Source organism: Tursiops truncatus, chromosome 11, assembly GCF_011762595.2.
Source record: "Tursiops truncatus isolate mTurTru1 chromosome 11, mTurTru1.mat.Y, whole genome shotgun sequence".
NCBI lineage: Eukaryota > Metazoa > Chordata > Mammalia > Artiodactyla > Delphinidae > Tursiops > Tursiops truncatus.
This window is the reverse complement of record NC_047044.1, coordinates 42,168,172-42,185,431: the sequence shown is the minus strand read 5'-3', so window position 1 is coordinate 42,185,431 and position 17,260 is coordinate 42,168,172. Positions and strand designations below refer to the sequence as shown.

The following is a 17,260-nucleotide window of genomic DNA, read 5'->3' as shown; positions in this document are numbered from 1 at the left end:
TCAAGCTACTGGCTCCTAATCCAACTTAAATTCTTTTGATGTCTACAAAACCATTTCATCTGATCAATAATATTGGTGAAGTTTACCCACCAAGGCACCAATTTCAGCAGTTAAAACTAAACTCAGCTCCTTCCAGCTTAAAAAATTTTAAGAGAGAAATGGGCCAGAGTTAGTGTCGGAAGAAACCCAAAGGGAGAGAAGAAAGTTGTATAATGTCAGTAAATTTTCCAACGAGATGTAACACACATTGAGGTGAAGCCCACAGTATGGGGACTTTATTATTTACAGAGATAATCTCAAAAAACTTCTAACATCAGCTCTGAAGCAGTGTAGAATACAACTGGGATAACAGAATACTCTGAATCACTAACTGAGCAGGTACTTGAGACAGAGTAACAGCTACAGAGAGCTATGTTGCTGGTGTATACATTTTCATGAATTGGGCCCAAGGGTTACATAGCTAATTTACCAAAGACCTTTTTTTCACAGCTAAAATAGCACTTCATACCAGAAAGATTCCTTTTCCTAGCCACCAAATTTGTAAAGAGTATTTTGTTGAGATAAAAGCAGTAAAACTCACTATAAGAAGAAGAAATCAACTTGTATCCATATACAATTTGTTTTTTCATTCAAAAACAACGTCCCACTCAGCTCCATCTTATATGGACACCTTTCCATGAATTGCCTGTCTTTCACTCTCCACACACACACACACACACACACACACACAGAGTGCTTTAGGACCAGCTAATACATGTTTAGGACTTGAACTTCCTAAGGACATACTAATATGCTTTATATGTCCAGACAGACAGAATACTCACCCTTGTAATACACAGCAAGCACCGTCCTGCCATTCAGAGCCTTAGCCCTGTTCTATTTTTAGCTACTGACCTTGATATTTCTTTCCCATTTCTACTTCACTCTTTCAACTCCAGCATCTGGTATAATTTTGACTCTTCACAACAATGATTTCAGTTCTAATCTTAGTCTCCTGTCACTTAGGACTCCACTTCTATTGCTTCAACTCTGTCCCCATGTCTTCCCATCAACACTAGGCCAGCAAAAACTATCTGGATTTCTCATAAGTCCTATATTCTCCTTTCATCCAAAAGACACATTTAAAACTATTTTGAAACTTAAAAATGGAGTCAAAAAATTTTTGGTTACTGGGAACCAGAAAATATAATAACTGAATTCACTGCATTGAAGACATAAAAATTGGTTAAGAATGGCTGCTCCTGAAAAATTATCCAGCTATCCTAGCACTGCAGGTTGGTTTTTAGTATTTAATGGGCACTTTTATTGTGCTTCATGAACCTATAGCACTTTGAAGAAAATATTAATTGATCAATATACCATAAATTCTCTACTTGCTAGAGGTAGTCAGAGCTTATACTTGCTCTTTTACATTTCAACCAATGGTTTTCCTTGATGGCAATGTTTCTGATTACGAGATTTTTTTTTTAGAAAAACCATTAAAACTCTCTGATATAATCCACGTACCAAAAAAGTATCCATGGAAACTGTTACCTAACTACCATGTTGGGCATGAAGTAATATCTCATTTTCATTCAAGTGTTGGTTGAGAACTACTATATATCAGGCCCTCAGATATGTACTGAATTTTCAACAATGACCAAGACACACTGTTCCCCTTGATGACTTTATAACCCAATAGAAGAGACAAATAATAAACAGCCAAAGACAATACAATGTGACATGATCAGGTGTTAAGATAGCACATAAGTGGAACACCCCGTAAGTAAGCCCAGGTCATGCTGGGTTCTAATTTACAGGGGTATCAGGTAGAAAATGAGGATTCTAGGAAATAAGGATTGGGACATCTATTGGTTATCTGTTGATCTAACAAAAGACCACAAAGTTAGCAACTTAAAACAACAGCCATTTATTATATCACAATTCTGCAGGTTACAAATCCAAGTTGAGCTTCACTGGTTCTCTGATTAGGGTCTCAAGAAACTGAAATCAAGGCGTGTTCAGGCTGGGAGGTTATCTGGTGGCTCTAGGGAAGAATTCATTTCCTTATTCAGGCTATTGGCTGAATTCATTTCCTTGCACTTGTAGGACTGAAGTCCCCAGTCCCTTACCAGCTGTCGGCCGGAAGCTGTTCTCAGCTCCTAAAGGCTGCCCACATTCCTTGGCACAAGTATCCTTCCATCCTCCAAGCCAACAATGCTGTGTCCAATGCCCTCTTGTGCTTCAAATCTCTCCCATCACCCTGTCTTCCACTTTGGCCTCATCTGCTACCAGCCAAAGAAAGCTCTTTGCTTTTAAGGGCTCATGAGATTACAATGGGCCTAGCAGATAATCCGGGACAATCTCCTTATTTTAAGACCAACTGTGCAATATAACATAACATAACCAGAGAAATCTTATCACATTCATGGGTTCTCGGGATGAGAACAGGGCATCTTTGGGAGACCATTTTAGAAATTCTGTCTACCACAGGACTCTAACCAAATTCACTCTTGAATTATACCAATTTATATATACAATGCACTTGGTATAAACTTTTCTATAATGAGGCCTTGATGTTCCTCAAGGATAATGTAGCTTGCGAAATCAGGGCTACATGGATAGTCATGAATCTTAGAACCAGAAGGGTCTTCAAAAGATTATCTTTGAAGCAAGTAAGAAACAGTTATCTTCATTTTATACTGAAGGTGCCTAAATCCACGGAGATGAAGTGAGACATGCTCAGTCCCACACGGCTCCAGGTAGCAGAAAGAGAGCAGACACTTTCTCGCTGTTCTTCACAGCATCAGCATGTTTACACGAGGCCTTGTTCTCTCAGATACTCCCCAGAGCTGTTGGAAATCCTCACAGGCATTTTGAATCGCTTAGCTGCTGAGCTCCTCTATTCAAGCACAAACCAACATCTCTTGCAGCAGCCCAAAGATTCAGACTTTCCTCGTCTGAGAGTCTTTCCTGCTGACAGGCATTAAGGGTCCAGTCAGAAATCAAATATGTGCTTATATTTAGGTAAAATAGAATGCTTGAAACCATGGGCTTTGCAGGAAGACTTGAGTGTCAATCAACCTTCCTTCAGGAAGTTTCTTAACCTCTCCTCTGTAAAATGGGTATGATATCAGTGCCCATCTCACAGGGCTACTCCGATGAGTAATTGAGATAACACATAAACATTTTTCACTTACCACAGGGGTAGACAATTTTTTTTTTTTTTACTAGATCTCCACATGGCTTTCTCATGACAGTGGTTGCATTAGCCACCTTCTCCTTATGGCCATTATGCTGCTACCTGATTAGAGGGAGTGGCCCTACTCTCTTTTTTCCTACTCCCTTGGCATCAGGCTAATTGACTAAAACTAAGAACCTGCAAATTAAGTCTCACACACGCTGCTACAGGAACATCACCTCCCCCATTCCTCTGCTTACAAGCAGGTAGGCCCTCTGACCTTCAGAGGAGCCTAACAGTGATAAGCAAAGACTCTGGGCTAGACCAGGGTGGCCAACTGTACCAGGAATGAGGGGTTTCTAAAGACATGGGACTTTCAGTGCTAAAATCGAGATGCTCCCAGGAAAAACGGGACCGTTGTTTACCCTAGGACAGACTGCCTTTGTGACCTTAGGCAAGTTACTAACCTTTCAGTGCCTCAGTTTCCACATCTGAATACAAAGGTTAGAGCAACCCTCCTGCATAAAGCTGTTTTTTTGTTTGTTTTGGAGAGTAAATGAGTTAATACATAAAGTGCTTAGGATCATGCCTGGTGTACAGTAAGTACTCAGAAAATGTTGGTTATCATTATGATTACTAACCACTAAAAGGAAATGTGAAGTAATTAACTAACACACAAGGACATGGCAAAGAGCCCAGAGTCTTATGAAGTCCTTACAGCTGAAGAGTGGAGCACCTAGAAAGAGCTTTTTCCCCGCATCATCATGTCATAATCCTTCTCTGAGCAATAATGAAAACAAAGTAAAATAAGAATATTCTATTCCCTGAAGAAAGAATAATAAGAGAAATACAAGTGAAAACTACCCTGAGCTACCATTTCATTACCTACTAAACAAAAACAAACTAACAAAAGCAGAAATTTGGCAATACTCAGTTACTTAAGTTGCAGGGAATGGGCATTCTCATACTGTACCAGATGCAATGCAAAATGGTCAAGCTCCATGGAAGGCCATCTGGCAACATCTACCAAAATTACAGATGCATCTGAACTAAAATGCTGCTTCTGGGAACCTCTCCTATGATTCCTCTCATACACATATCACAGGATCTATGTACAAGACCACCCACTGAGAACTGTCTGTTATAGCAAAAAACTAGAAACAATCCATGTGTCCAAAAACAGGGGACTGGTTAAATGAACTATGGTACAGACATACCGTGGAATATGATATAGAAGTAAAAGAAAAATGAAGAAACTCTGTGTATTAATATGGAAAGATCTCCAAATATATTATTCAGTAACAAAAAAACAAGACATAATTTATATAATATGCCATCTTTTATGGGGAGAAAAAGGAAATAAAAATGTACATATATACACATATATAAATACAAATACATAAATTCACATATGCTTCATATGCATAAAGAAATATTGGAAGAATAAGCAAGAGAATAATTTAAATGACTGCTTCTTTTGAGGGATCTTAGTTTCCCGACCGGGGATCGAACCCCGGGCCCTTGGCAGTGAGAGCTCAGAGTCCTAACCACTGGACTGCCAGGGAAATCCCTAAAATGACTACTTCTTAAGGGCAGAAAGAAATAGGATTGATGGAAATGGGATGGGAACAAAATATCTCCATTTAGATCTTTTTATTTTATTTTTATTTTGGCCTCTCTAAATGTGAAAAATCAAGAGCTCTTTATCTATATCATCCACTTAAAAGATCAGTACCACTCACTTCTATGAAATAAGTCTCATTTGAGAAAACAGGAAGTTGTGTTGAAAACAACAATGTTGTACTCCATCCACCCAAACAAATAAAAGATTTCTGCCATGTGACTTTGAGGACCACTCCCATCTTGCTAAACAGAAAGGAACCAAGGGGGCTGTTCTAGGGGTACTGATCTGCAGTCCCCTCTCATTCGTGAATACATCCGCCTCTCAACCCAGCAGTGTGGCCAGCATCTGAGAGGATAAAGGATGCTGTGTGTTTTCTTTTCTCAGCCAGGATGAGGTTTCATCATCCCATCGGGGTTTTTTTTTGTATTTTTTTTTTCATCCCATCGTTTTACACTTGCACTTTAGGAGCTCTGTTCTGCTTTTTATGTTAATTGGAATCGGCTGCTTTGGGTTCTGACACAGGCATTTAGCACTAACAGTCAATTGCTCTTTCCTCAGCCATCTGGCAAAAGAGTTGAAACCAGCAATTTTCTGAGTCAGAATTAGACATCTGAAAAAGAATGTGCACATAGGCAAACCCTTCAGAAGTGTGGAATGAAAGAAAGGGGCAGGTAGTGGGATGCTATAAACCCCACTGTGGAGTGATGTGATTTCAAGGAGGGGAACCCAAAATGGCACTTTGACTTCCTGACACCATCAGCACTCTTCCCCCTGTGCAGGACGAAGCACTCTGGATTAGACAGTCTCTCTCCTTTACCCTCCATCTTGTCTGGCAGGAGCTCCCTCCCTCTGGCTCTCTCCCCTCCCCCTTCTAGATGGGTGTGCTCACTGAGACATTCTCATCTTTAGTTCACGACCAGCCCCTTTAACTTAAGTGGGATTTATGTAGCGCCCTGGCTTCTGGGACAGCATCATCTCCTGGTCCTTCAAGCTCCATCGCCTTCACGTGCTCACTTTTCTCCATCTGCCCTTTAGCTGTGGATCTTCTCTCTGGACTTCTGTCCTCCACTCATCTTACTGCGTACACTTACTCTCTTGTCTGCAGGTCTGGGGCATTCACAGACCTAAATATCCCCATGAAAATAGCGCCGGTTTAGCTCTTAAAGAGAAACTCATATTAGACCCTTTCTGATCCTGATTACTTTTTTAGATGAGCCCATTCCGAATTTCATGAGGAAACACCACACTCTCTTCACACAAAAGGCAGCAGTGAATACATTTCCACCTGTCATTCTCTGTCTGGTAAAGGGTTAGGGGTCTCCAAAACCTGAGGAGGATGCCCACCACCACCACCACCACCACCAGTGGCAAAGGCTCAAAAGCTACACAAGTAAACCTTAAATATTAGTAAAGTAAAAATGTCACTTCCAGATTGATGGCTATGCCACTCCTATATTATCCACACATTGGTGACGCCCATTATGACCCCGTTTTGGCCCACATGTCCTCTGCCTAGCAAATGCACACCAAATAGACAAGTTAACCTCATCAGGTTAATAAGGGAGCTGCAGCTGTGTTCAGTATACTTGCCCTTGCATCTCTCCCAAGCATCTTCCAGCTGCCTGAACCCCCTTTTCTTCCCTTCAACTCTGGGCCTCATATCTCCGTGGCCAGGAAGGAAGGCTGGTGTGGCAGAGAGTCAGGACATATGAACGCTGTGTAGCGCAGGATTCAGATAGTGTGGTCCTTCTGCCCACATGCACCTGCCCTGAGTATGCTGTTTCTTCCAATTGTTTCTCACTCTGTGTTTTAAATGGATTCAATAAGCTACATGATTCCAGCATATTAATTCAGTCTATAAGCCTTTCTGTTCCATAACTTCTGTAATGACTTGTCTGGAATGGTACTTGGAGGCTACCATACATCAAAGTAATTTCCCACAAGACAACATTTTGCTGGCTGGTCTCACTTGTTTTCTGTGAACTGTCTCTTCATCTCTATTTCATGATATGATTATAAGTTATTCTTCCTTTTTTTCCCAATTTTCAGATTTTCCTATAATAATTCTGTAATCTGGTAAGTAATTATGCTTTTCAAAGGGGTAAAGTGATCCGCTGCTCCCTACTGAAGCCCAGGTGCTAAGTTTTATTAGGCAATAACCGGACTAGTCCCCAGTGGGGTAACGGAGTGGATAGGATAGTGGGCAATTCTACATACGTTGGCTTCTCTCCTCTGTCAGACACTGTCCACTTGCTCTCTCTGTCCCCTCACTCCCCACCCTAGTCAGGTGTTTATGACTTATGTGCAGACCCCAGAGTAGCCTAAAGCATAGGACTGGCTCAAGGCTGGGTTCCTGGTGCTAGTGTGTCTATTGGAATTCAGGTGAAAATAGTGGGGGGAGGGGAGCTGTGGGAGACGGCTTCAGGAAGACTGACTAGCCACTTGGAAAGGTATTCCCAGCCTCTGGTGCTGGAGACAGACTGCAATGTGTGTCACTCTGGACCCCTTTTAAACCTTCCATGCAGATCATCTTCTATCTATTGACATAGTCTTTCTCCAAACCAAGCACAATGTAGTTACTGAAATGCCAACTTCTTCCAAAACCATCACACACAGTTGTGCCTCCCTGACATTACTGACCCAGTTCAACTTGATTGGATTTGGAGTGTTCCTTGTCTCATGGTCATTGTACAGGTCATTATACAGAATCCCACTTCTCTGGCATTTCCTGTTTTCACTTTCAAAATGGCACTGTAATTTCAGAGAATTCAAAATGGCAGCCCATATCATGTCAACGAAATAATTAAGAAATTTCATATTTTTAAAAATCCAGATTTATAGCCTCTCTTGAAAAATGGGAGCGCTGGATCTGTAATCTCCCATGGCAACAATAGGCTGACCTCTTGAGACAGGCCATGTGCTCTCCAGTTTTGCACAGACCCCACCCCCTCTCCACTAATCCACTCATTTACGTTTCCTGGGTGACTCTCCTGGGCTGCACCACAGCATTAGTCTTCCTGGTGACTGCCCACGTTTTACCAAGGTGATGTCAACCTGTCATCCGTTCTTGTCTCATCTGCAGGCTTCATGAGGCCCGGTTCTCTTGCCCATGTTCCTGCTGAGTGTGGTCTGACCTTGGCCAGTCTTCTAGTCGCTCTTTCCTTAAACCACTAAGATGACCTGATATTAAGAACTACCAGAAGCCCAGGGGTCCTCTCCTAGTGTCCTGATGTTCACTTTCAGCATTTCAACATAGGGGTCATCACACTAACCTAGCAAATATTGTCAGAACCCCAGAAGCTTCTTTAAAAATTAGTCAAGTGCTTCAGAAGCCTCACGCTAAATCCCTCAGGCCTGTGACCCATCCATTCAGTTGGCATCAAATGCCTTGTGAGATTAAACAAAGGCCTGAGAGATAATGAGATGAAATGGCTTGACCTTCAGATGTGAGATCTCTCCTTTCCTTCTAAGCCTGTCGCTGGTTCAGATTATTTTTATCATTTTTCAAAGCAGCAACGTTTATTTCCTCGGCTTCAGTGAGCTGTGCAGATGCAAGGTCTAGAAGGAATATTTAGTGGTCGCCATGGTAACCATTAGTCATATGAAGTTATAACTAGTGTGCTGATTCCTCTCTTCACAGCTGTAAAAAGAAAGCATGCTCCAAAACGCAGGCTTGCTGGGGCTCTGAAGAATTCAATTCTGTAACGCACCCAGCTCCTCTAGTAATTTATCTTGATCTGCAAGTTTAATTCACACTTTAAAGATTTTAGGCAGGGAAGGTTTGAGAGAACTTGAAAGCCAGAAAAGAACTTAGAGATAATTTAGCCTCAGTCTCTCATTCTACACATACGGAAACTGAGGACTGGAAAGGAGAAGGGACTTAGGTTTACACAGTAAGTCAATGAATCATCAAAAGATGTATAATTACTGAGTACCAGGGCCAGGGCTCCTCCTTCCCTGACTATGTCTCTTGTCCTAAATAATCAGCAAGGATAAGTAACATAAAGATTTAGGATGGACAAAGACTAGCCAAGTTCAGTGCAAGGCAGGGAAATCTGATCCTACACAGAGAGGCTGGATCTTTGAAATGGAGCTTAAATCAAAAACTACAAATCGTCTCTAAGACCATAATAGCCTTGGAGTGTCAACTGAGCTATATGATTGGTTAAGTCCAGATGGTACAAACAGTCACTATTTGAAAACAAGGCTATTTGTCTGCTGGTTCTGACCAGTTTTCTGAAAAGTGGGTGTCCCACAAGTGCTGTACCTTCTTCTGGCATCCGGACCTCTCACTAGCTCTCAATTTCTACTCTCCTGACTCAGTGTTCAATTAATCCTCACTTCATGAAGCCTATGCATATGGCTCTCATACTCTTGCTTTGCAATTGATTGAATGTAAAAGTAATATTGTACATAGAACATTTTAGACAAGGGTCAAGGTGAGGTCATAAAAGGTATCGAAACTTTTACCTTGTCTCTTGGATTGCTCGCTTAGAGGATAAGAAACAGCTATGCATAAAATGCAGTAGGAGCACACTTAAGAGAAAAGAACCTGAGTAGAGCTTCACTAAGAGATCCCTGAGGACCCTTATTTGCCACCTCGACTAGTAAGGAAGCTGCCACAGGCTTACATGACTCTGCTGAACAAGCAGACGCCTGCCTGACCTTTCCCCAGATAATAACTATTATCTGTAATTGTGTTTTAAGAAAACTTAGTCACATGGCTTAATAATTGTGATGTTATGATATAATAAGAAATATATATTTGGTCTTTTTTCTCAAGTTCCTGACACAGAGCTTTTAAAACCCTTGGAATTTCCTGAGTGATGGGGGCTGATACAAGTATCTTCTAATATTTGGTCTCAGAGTTCCTAAAACCTTAGGAATTCCCTGAATGATAAGAGTGCCTTTAGTATACTAATGAGATGACTCTCGGCTGAGGGGTTCCTAGAAAGGAAGGATGGGGACTGGTTACCAGAAAGACCAAGTTTTTTTTTTTTTTTTTTTTTTTTTTTGCGGTACGCGGGCCTCTCACTGCTGTGGCCTCTCCCATTGTGGAGCACAGGGGCTCCGGACGCGCAGGCTCAGCAGCCATGGCTCACGGGCCCAGCCGCTCCGCGGCATGTGGGATCCTCCCGGACCGGGGCACGAACCTGCGTCCCCTGCATCGGCAGGCGGACTCTCAACCACTGTGCCACCAGGGAAGCCCAAGAAAGACCAACTTTTGATTAGAAGCTTGAACTTTCAGTCTCACCCCCAGACCTCTGGGGACGGAAGAGGAGCTGGAGATTGAATTCACCACCACACCACCAGGGAAGTCCCAAAACCCACATTTTTTGTCAGAAGTGTCATGCAGTAAAATCAGTTCACGATAATGCAATGGGTTAACACACTAGACATTCCTATCTAAGAATTTAAACTCAAACGTTTTGCAAACAACACATGAAACTGAATATGATGCACTCCACCCCGCTTCCTGATATTGACACGAAGATAATGAACTGATTCGGCGCACATTGTTATATGCAGTAAAACCCACCCTGACGTTTCCAGAAGTCCCCTCCTTTTATACCTTTGTCACCACTGCGGTTGCAATCAGCATGTAATAAATAACAACAACAGCTTTTCTCTTCAGTGCCTCATTTCCTTCTGCTTTCTAAATAATTTCAATTCTCTAAGACACGGCAGTTCTACGTTCTCCAAAACAGCACGTTAAAGACCCACACAAACCATCCGCTTCCCCAAGCATCCTTAACATTCAGAATTAAAGCACTTAGAACTTAAATACATGCCTCTGGACCCTTAATAGTCTGATGTCGCCCTGTGGAGCTTGTAAGTTCTTTGTCAAGGGCCTACACATGCCATTGAAACACCGTTCCAGGATTTCCCTGGTGGCACAGTAGTTAAGAATCCGCCTGCCAATGCAGGGGACACGGGTTCGATCCCTGGTTGGGGAAGATCCCACATGCTGCGGAGCAACTAAGCCCATGCACCACAACTACTGAGCCTGCACTCTAGAGCCCGCGTGCCACAACTACTGAGCCCGCGTGCCTAGAGCCCGTGCTCCACAACAAGAGAAGCCACCACAATGAGAAGCCCACGCAACTCAAGGAAGAGTAGCCCCTGCTCGCCGCAACTAGAGAAAGCCTGCACGCAGCAATGAAGTCCCAATGCAGCCAAAAATAAATAAATTTAATAAATTAAAAAAAAAAAAAGAAACACCGCTCCTGCCCTGTGCACCTTATACAACTTTAAGAACAGAGTGTGATATTGAGCTACTTGATTTACCAGCTGATACTAAAATACTATTCTCTTCTATAATCCTATTTATGTTGATAACTTTTCTTTAACCCCGTACAAAAAACATGTGAAGGAAAATGTAAGTTTCCTACACCCTAGTAAAAGAACCGGCCGGGTGAATGATGTATTACAGGGGGATGTCCCTGTCTCCTTGCTGACCCAGAGCTAACCTGTCACTTTTTGGTCACTGGACAGGCACCAGCCGCCAAAGGAGCACAGGACTGACATCCTTTACCAAGAATGTAGACAGCATCAGACACGCGTATGAGCATAAAGGCTGGAATCAGGCAGAACGAGTTCAAAGCCCAGCTTTTCCTTGGGCGTGGGACCTCGGGTGATTTAACTTCTATCAAGCTTAGTTTCTGTGTCTTCAAAATGGGGATATTAATCCACTTTCCTCATAGGGACGCAGAGAGAATTAAATGAAACATGTGAAGCGTTTAGCACTTACCTAAAAAGAGCTGGAGAAGCATTGGTGGTGGTTCTCCAACGGAAGGTAACCCTCTGCTTGTTTGGGAGATGAAGAAAGGAAGATGTTTGTTCGTTGTCCTATGGTCTCATCCTGCAGGTGAGAAGCATTTCTTTTGCTTATTTTTATGTCCCTCTGGCATATCTGAAAAAGTACAACCATATACAAATAAAGCATGAACACTCAAATCACAGGGGAAACCAGCTCTTGCCACTTCCTTTCTTTCAGCTGCTTTCTCTCTCCCTCAGCTCAACTCACTTCCAGATAAATTCTGTATTGATTTCTCTCCTCTCTCCTTTAATGGTCATAACATTTGGGAGAAATGCCCTCATTTGGTTCTCTTAGACGACTCTCCATAAACTCTTTAATTCAGCCAGTATAAATTTAATCAGACAAGTTAATTTTTTCAAACTAGGAAACAGTTCCAGTGCTGATGTTTCTCTCTGGGGCCATTCAGACATGAAAGTTATTGAACACAAGGCACTACTGTCAGCCTAACAGGGGGTGACAGCTTGAACTCACCAAGGACTCAATGAACTGTAGCATCTCTTAAAAAAAAAAAAAAATCCTAAAACTAAAGGTATCACCCGTATCTCCTAGAAAAAAAATAGATGCTCAATCTTTAGAGACTTCTGTTGGAATACAATGTACAGTGCGTGGTCTGGAAGTGACTCACGTGTCTACCTGGACAAATCACTTAACCTCGGGGCTAACCAGATCAACGTCCTTGTCATTTGAGAGAAAAGAGATTAAAGATGGGTGTTCAGATCCTGGATGAAAACGTGGCTCTGTATTCAGTCCCCAGCTAATGGCTTTCCATCTTACCTCCAAATCACCTTTGGAATAACAGGGAATGTTAGCTGGGGAGTGAGACATTCCAAAAGGATTAAGAAGAGAGAACAAGGCGACATAATTTTGATCACTCCCAAATGACAGGCTTTTGTGTCAGGGCCTGGGCTTGAATTCTATGCAAAGACCTGATAACTAAATAACTTCAGATAATTACTGGATGAGTCACCCACACCAAATCCCTGCACACTAATGATTCATTTTGAAAAGCTCCTAAACTAGCACCAATTCAGGGATCTTCCATTCCGATTCTCTTGCATTGAGAAAAGAATATGCTCTAGAGTTACTAACCACTGGGCAGCGCGTGGGGTGAGGTCATGTTTGGAAGCAGAAGATGAACCAATAGCAAGGATTAATGGGGCTTTGGAAAAGCAAGTTTGAACTATGTGCTCCAATCAAAACCAGGAAAACACGTGGTTGTCTCTTACCCTTACGTTTTTGGCTGCCCTGTAGAACAGCTGCATCTTATTGCCTTACTGGCTACCCCAGGCCAATGATGGTTTTGAAGTCCCAGTCTCAATACTCGCTCCAATTAGAAAGAAAAAGGAAGGGGAGAGACCAGCACTAAGGGAGAACTATGAATTGCTGTCGTTTTTAAAAGCCTGTAACCCTGTCCTTTTACTAATCAGTCTTATACCTGGCATGATCATTTTTATAAGATATTGCTTCCTTGGAATTTCAGCAGAGCAGTTCCAGTCTTCTCCATCATCCTGGCAAGAGAGAGTAAGGTGGGGAAAGACAAGAACCTCCAGCAGTGATAGGCAACCCTGATCTTCAGGATTCAAGTGATTCAGCCTGAGAGTTACAATCAGTGAAAGCTAAGAAGGCAGCTCCATGTTGCTGCTTCTCAAATGTGCCTGGAGACTAACATTAGTCGTTGAAAAGCAACACACATTTTCCTACTGACTTTCTTTTATTCAACAAAGTAGGTATTTTCAATTGCCAATACCCACACCCCACTATGGGACTCGTTAAAACTATTGCCATTTTGAATAAAGGAAAAAAGTTAACCTGTAAAAATTTTTATTTTTTGATACAAGCAAAGTAGGGTAGTTTTGTAATGGTTTATATAATTTACTGCCTTGTATATATATTGAGCCAAAGTCATGAAAGCTCTATGTATTGGATGCTTGGTGTCATGTAGACATTTTGTCAAATCTCCAGGCTGACAGTATGAAAATAACCTTCTTTTTAACCTCAGCAGCTGACTACTTAAGATCAAGTCCCAAAGAGTGAGTAGGAAGGGCACAGAATCAGTTCATTCCTCTAAGGTTAAAGCACATGTGAGATTAAGAGGTGATCTCATTTGGGGAGTCAAGCAAGGTGCAGCCCCATAACCATCCCATAAAGGTACAGTGAGTGTCAGTCACCAAATGCGGTGGTCTGGATTCTCTGTTAAAGCCAGCCACTAAAGGAAACAAGATCTCATGGCAGCCCCTACTCCATGTCTAGGACTGGGGAAGACAGGAACGGGAACATATCCCAGTCAGATTGTCTGCAGTTGTTTAAAGAGATTCCCACCGGACATCAAACCCTGAATCATAAGAGAGAAAAGTCAGGTGCCTAGATGATCCAGGTAGAAAGGAACCTGGCTCCTTCACATTCTTGGACAGAACAGAGTAACTTCTTGTGGTTGTCATGGGCCAAGTGTGATCATGAAATTCCGCATCCCTCTAGCACTCTACTTTTCTAGGTACCTAGTTCTACCTGGGCCTAGAAGAGACGCAGAAAAACATGTAAGCACCTGAGGGTACATTTGGGACTACTAGGATTGGCTACAGCTAATCAGCAACCATTCCAGCTAGACCTCACTGGGACTGGAGAGATACACTGGTTTCAACACAATCAGGTTATGGCTCCAGCCAAAGATGCTGAGGTGAGAGATAAACAGGAATACCAGGGGGAACAGGAAAGCTCAGAGGAGAATGAGGCACAAAGCTGGATGTATCAACCTCTCAAGAATGGCGCCCGACAGCATGGCACGGAGTATGGCAGGCATGAGTAAGGCACAGACTGAAGGGAAGAGCAAGGGTGAAACAGACGTGAAGATGAAAGCAAGACTCTCTCCAGGCTTCCTAAATCTACTGCACTAGAGCTGTGAGTGCTTATGACCATAATCTAGGTTGATTCCAAACTGGTTTGGGTTGAGTTGGTGAGTGAAGGACGATGAGTTCAGCTGGAAATACCAAGAAAGTGGAGCAAGTGTCTCGTTTAGTTTAAATATGATAATGTAGAATTCAAAGGCAGATTTGTAAAATCTATCATTTTTTTTAAGCACTTACCAGACATTCTGCAAAGTGCATGACTTTATTCAATTATCCAACCATCCCACCAGACAGATATTAAGACACTTTACAGACAAGGCAATGAAGCTCAAAAAGGTTAAGAAATTTCTCCTCTCCACATCAAAAAAAAAAAAAAAGCCCTGTCTCTGTCTCCAAAGTCTGCCCCATTGCATGACACTAGTTTGCCTCATCAAGATACGGCCTCCAGTTCTAACGTTTCTATTATCCGGCCATGTAGTGTCAAAAAAGGCATTAAACTTCTTGAGGCTCCAGTTTATTCATTTATACTGTAAAGGGATGGAACTCCATGATCTCCAAGAGCTTCTCTATAACTTCAGTTCAGAGCTGTGACTCCACAAGGTGACAGGAAAAATACAGCAATGCTTCAGGCTTGGGATGGGAAAGAGCGTTAACTACTGAAGGACTGCGGATTATTAAAAATCACTCCCCCCGGGCATTATGGAGCTTGTCATGTACCACGATTAAGTGAATGGAGGGGGTTTGCATGTCCAGCAAATCCCTACCTGGTCTGCAATAAAATGTCCATCCCAGAGGGGAAGTGAAATTGCCTGATTTATGAATTGCCAGAAGTGGCATTCCTCTCATGTTTTTATAGAGGGCCCTGGTGTTATAATTAAGAAGCCCAGTGGGTAGCCTCTGTTCTCTGCTAACTAAATGAATTCTGATGTGCTTGGATCAGGAGAAATGTGATTGTATGATATTTCTGACTTTTAGTGTTCCTATTCTTCCCTTGATATTTCAAATCAACTACCGCTTCCCTCAGCTCAGCTTTGATGATCTAATTTGAGCCTAATTGCTGAGCTCCCTGTGAGAAACCACCCAAGTGCTCTGAGTACAATTCTCCTCGCCTAGGAAATCAGCTTGCATAGGCATATCTCTCTTTATGCCCCTGAAAACTGAATAAGATGAAAAGAGTTTACAGTTCTTGCATAAGGGGCTTCTGACCCAAGAAAATTACTTGATAGTTGGGATTACAATATGCCACGGCAACAACAGAACATTTTGAAATTTTCTTCTTAAATTCTAAATAATTTTCCTAGGATAATCTAATACATCTTCCCAATACATTGGGAAGAACATTGGGTTTAGAATCAAAGAGACCTGAAGCCACATCTGAGCTCTGCAATTTACTAGACTTTGACCTTTGACATCACACTGAACTTCAATTTCCTTATCTGTCAAGTTCATCATTAAGAGTCATTTCACAGAATGGTTGTGAAGATGTGAGTTTGTGTTAAACCTCTGTATGATTCTGGCATGATGTTCTGAATAAAAGTAACAGTGGCCATTTATTAAACACCTGCTATATGCCAGGCTCTGGACCGAGAACTTCATGCACATCAACTATAGAGGTCAAAACAACCCTGCAAGGTGAGTCCTGTGTTATTAATTGTGTCTCACTGAAGAGGAGACTGAGGCATAAGAAGGCAAAACAATTGACACAAGGTCCTCCTGCCAGGTAAGCCACAACCCTGGGATGGCCACTGCATCTTGTTATTTTCACATGCAAACAGAATAGATGGGAATCATAGATGTATAATTTGAAATCTTCGCTCTTCTGGAAACAGTGAACTCAATTCAGAGAAAAAGTCTCATAAATGAAGAAAGAAAATGTTTATAATGATATACTTGAGGAAAGGAAGGCGTAAAACTGCCCGTCATATACTCAATATTGTGACCTTGGATGGGTCCAAGGGTTACTTTGGCAGTTGAAGGGAGATGGTTAAAGGGATAGAAAGATGCACAATCATGGGACACAGGGATTCCACAGGGAATTGCCACGGGGGTTCAGCTGGAGCCCTGTGGTTGCCCACATTTCCCTGGACCAATGCTTTCTACATGGGCCTTATCACAGGTCAAGTGGACTGTCCTTGCCTTTGTAGGAAGCATGGGAACTACAACCCATGAGACAATCTCTAAAGACAACTCAGTCATCAGGAAGGAAAAATACATTATACACTGATATTTGAAATGAATGCTGTTACACTCCCCTGAGCTGAAAGAGGTGGTAAGCAGGCAAGTTCACAGATTGCTTCCAGTACCATTTGGAACATCAGTTTCAAATGAAAACAACCTCACATTACAATTCCCTTTGGAAGCTTGAGGTCAATACCATGCCTCACATCCCTGACATCTTCAATCACTGTCCCAAAGATAAGCCCCTCCAGTCAGCAATCCTGCCCTTAACCCTTAATACCAGACTAACACTTGGATCAGGCAGAACCAAATGCCCACATCTCCTGTTCACTCCCAAATCTTTCTGCTGTTTCTTCTAGAACCCCATTTCCTGATCATCAAAGTCCAGTGCATTTTCATCCTCCGAAAGTGAATCTTTCACCACATCTTTACTGAACCCAAGCCTGGTCCTCCCCATGGGTACTCTTCTCTTCCACAGTCCTCACTAGGGGTGGCTTTTGGTCTCTCAAGCCTCACTTGACACGAGACTTAGAGGTGGGCCAGCATTCTCTTCAGGCTTGTGTCTTCTAGTTACACAATCCTAAATGCCTTTTTCTTATTGTCATCAACCAACCCCCTCACATTCATCCCCAAAC

The 17,260-nt window shown here is 42.3% G+C and overlaps 1 long non-coding RNA gene across 1 annotated transcript in view; it reads right to left on the bottom strand.

Moving 5' to 3' along the window:
* The window catches only part of LOC109552938 (uncharacterized), a 195,844-nt gene that overhangs the window by 122,936 nt on the left and 55,648 nt on the right, over positions 1–17,260 (bottom strand). The window contains exon 2 of the long non-coding RNA XR_002179859.3: positions 11,536–11,697. This is a non-coding gene — a long non-coding RNA (uncharacterized lncRNA). The remainder of the gene's footprint in view (positions 1–11,535; positions 11,698–17,260) is intronic.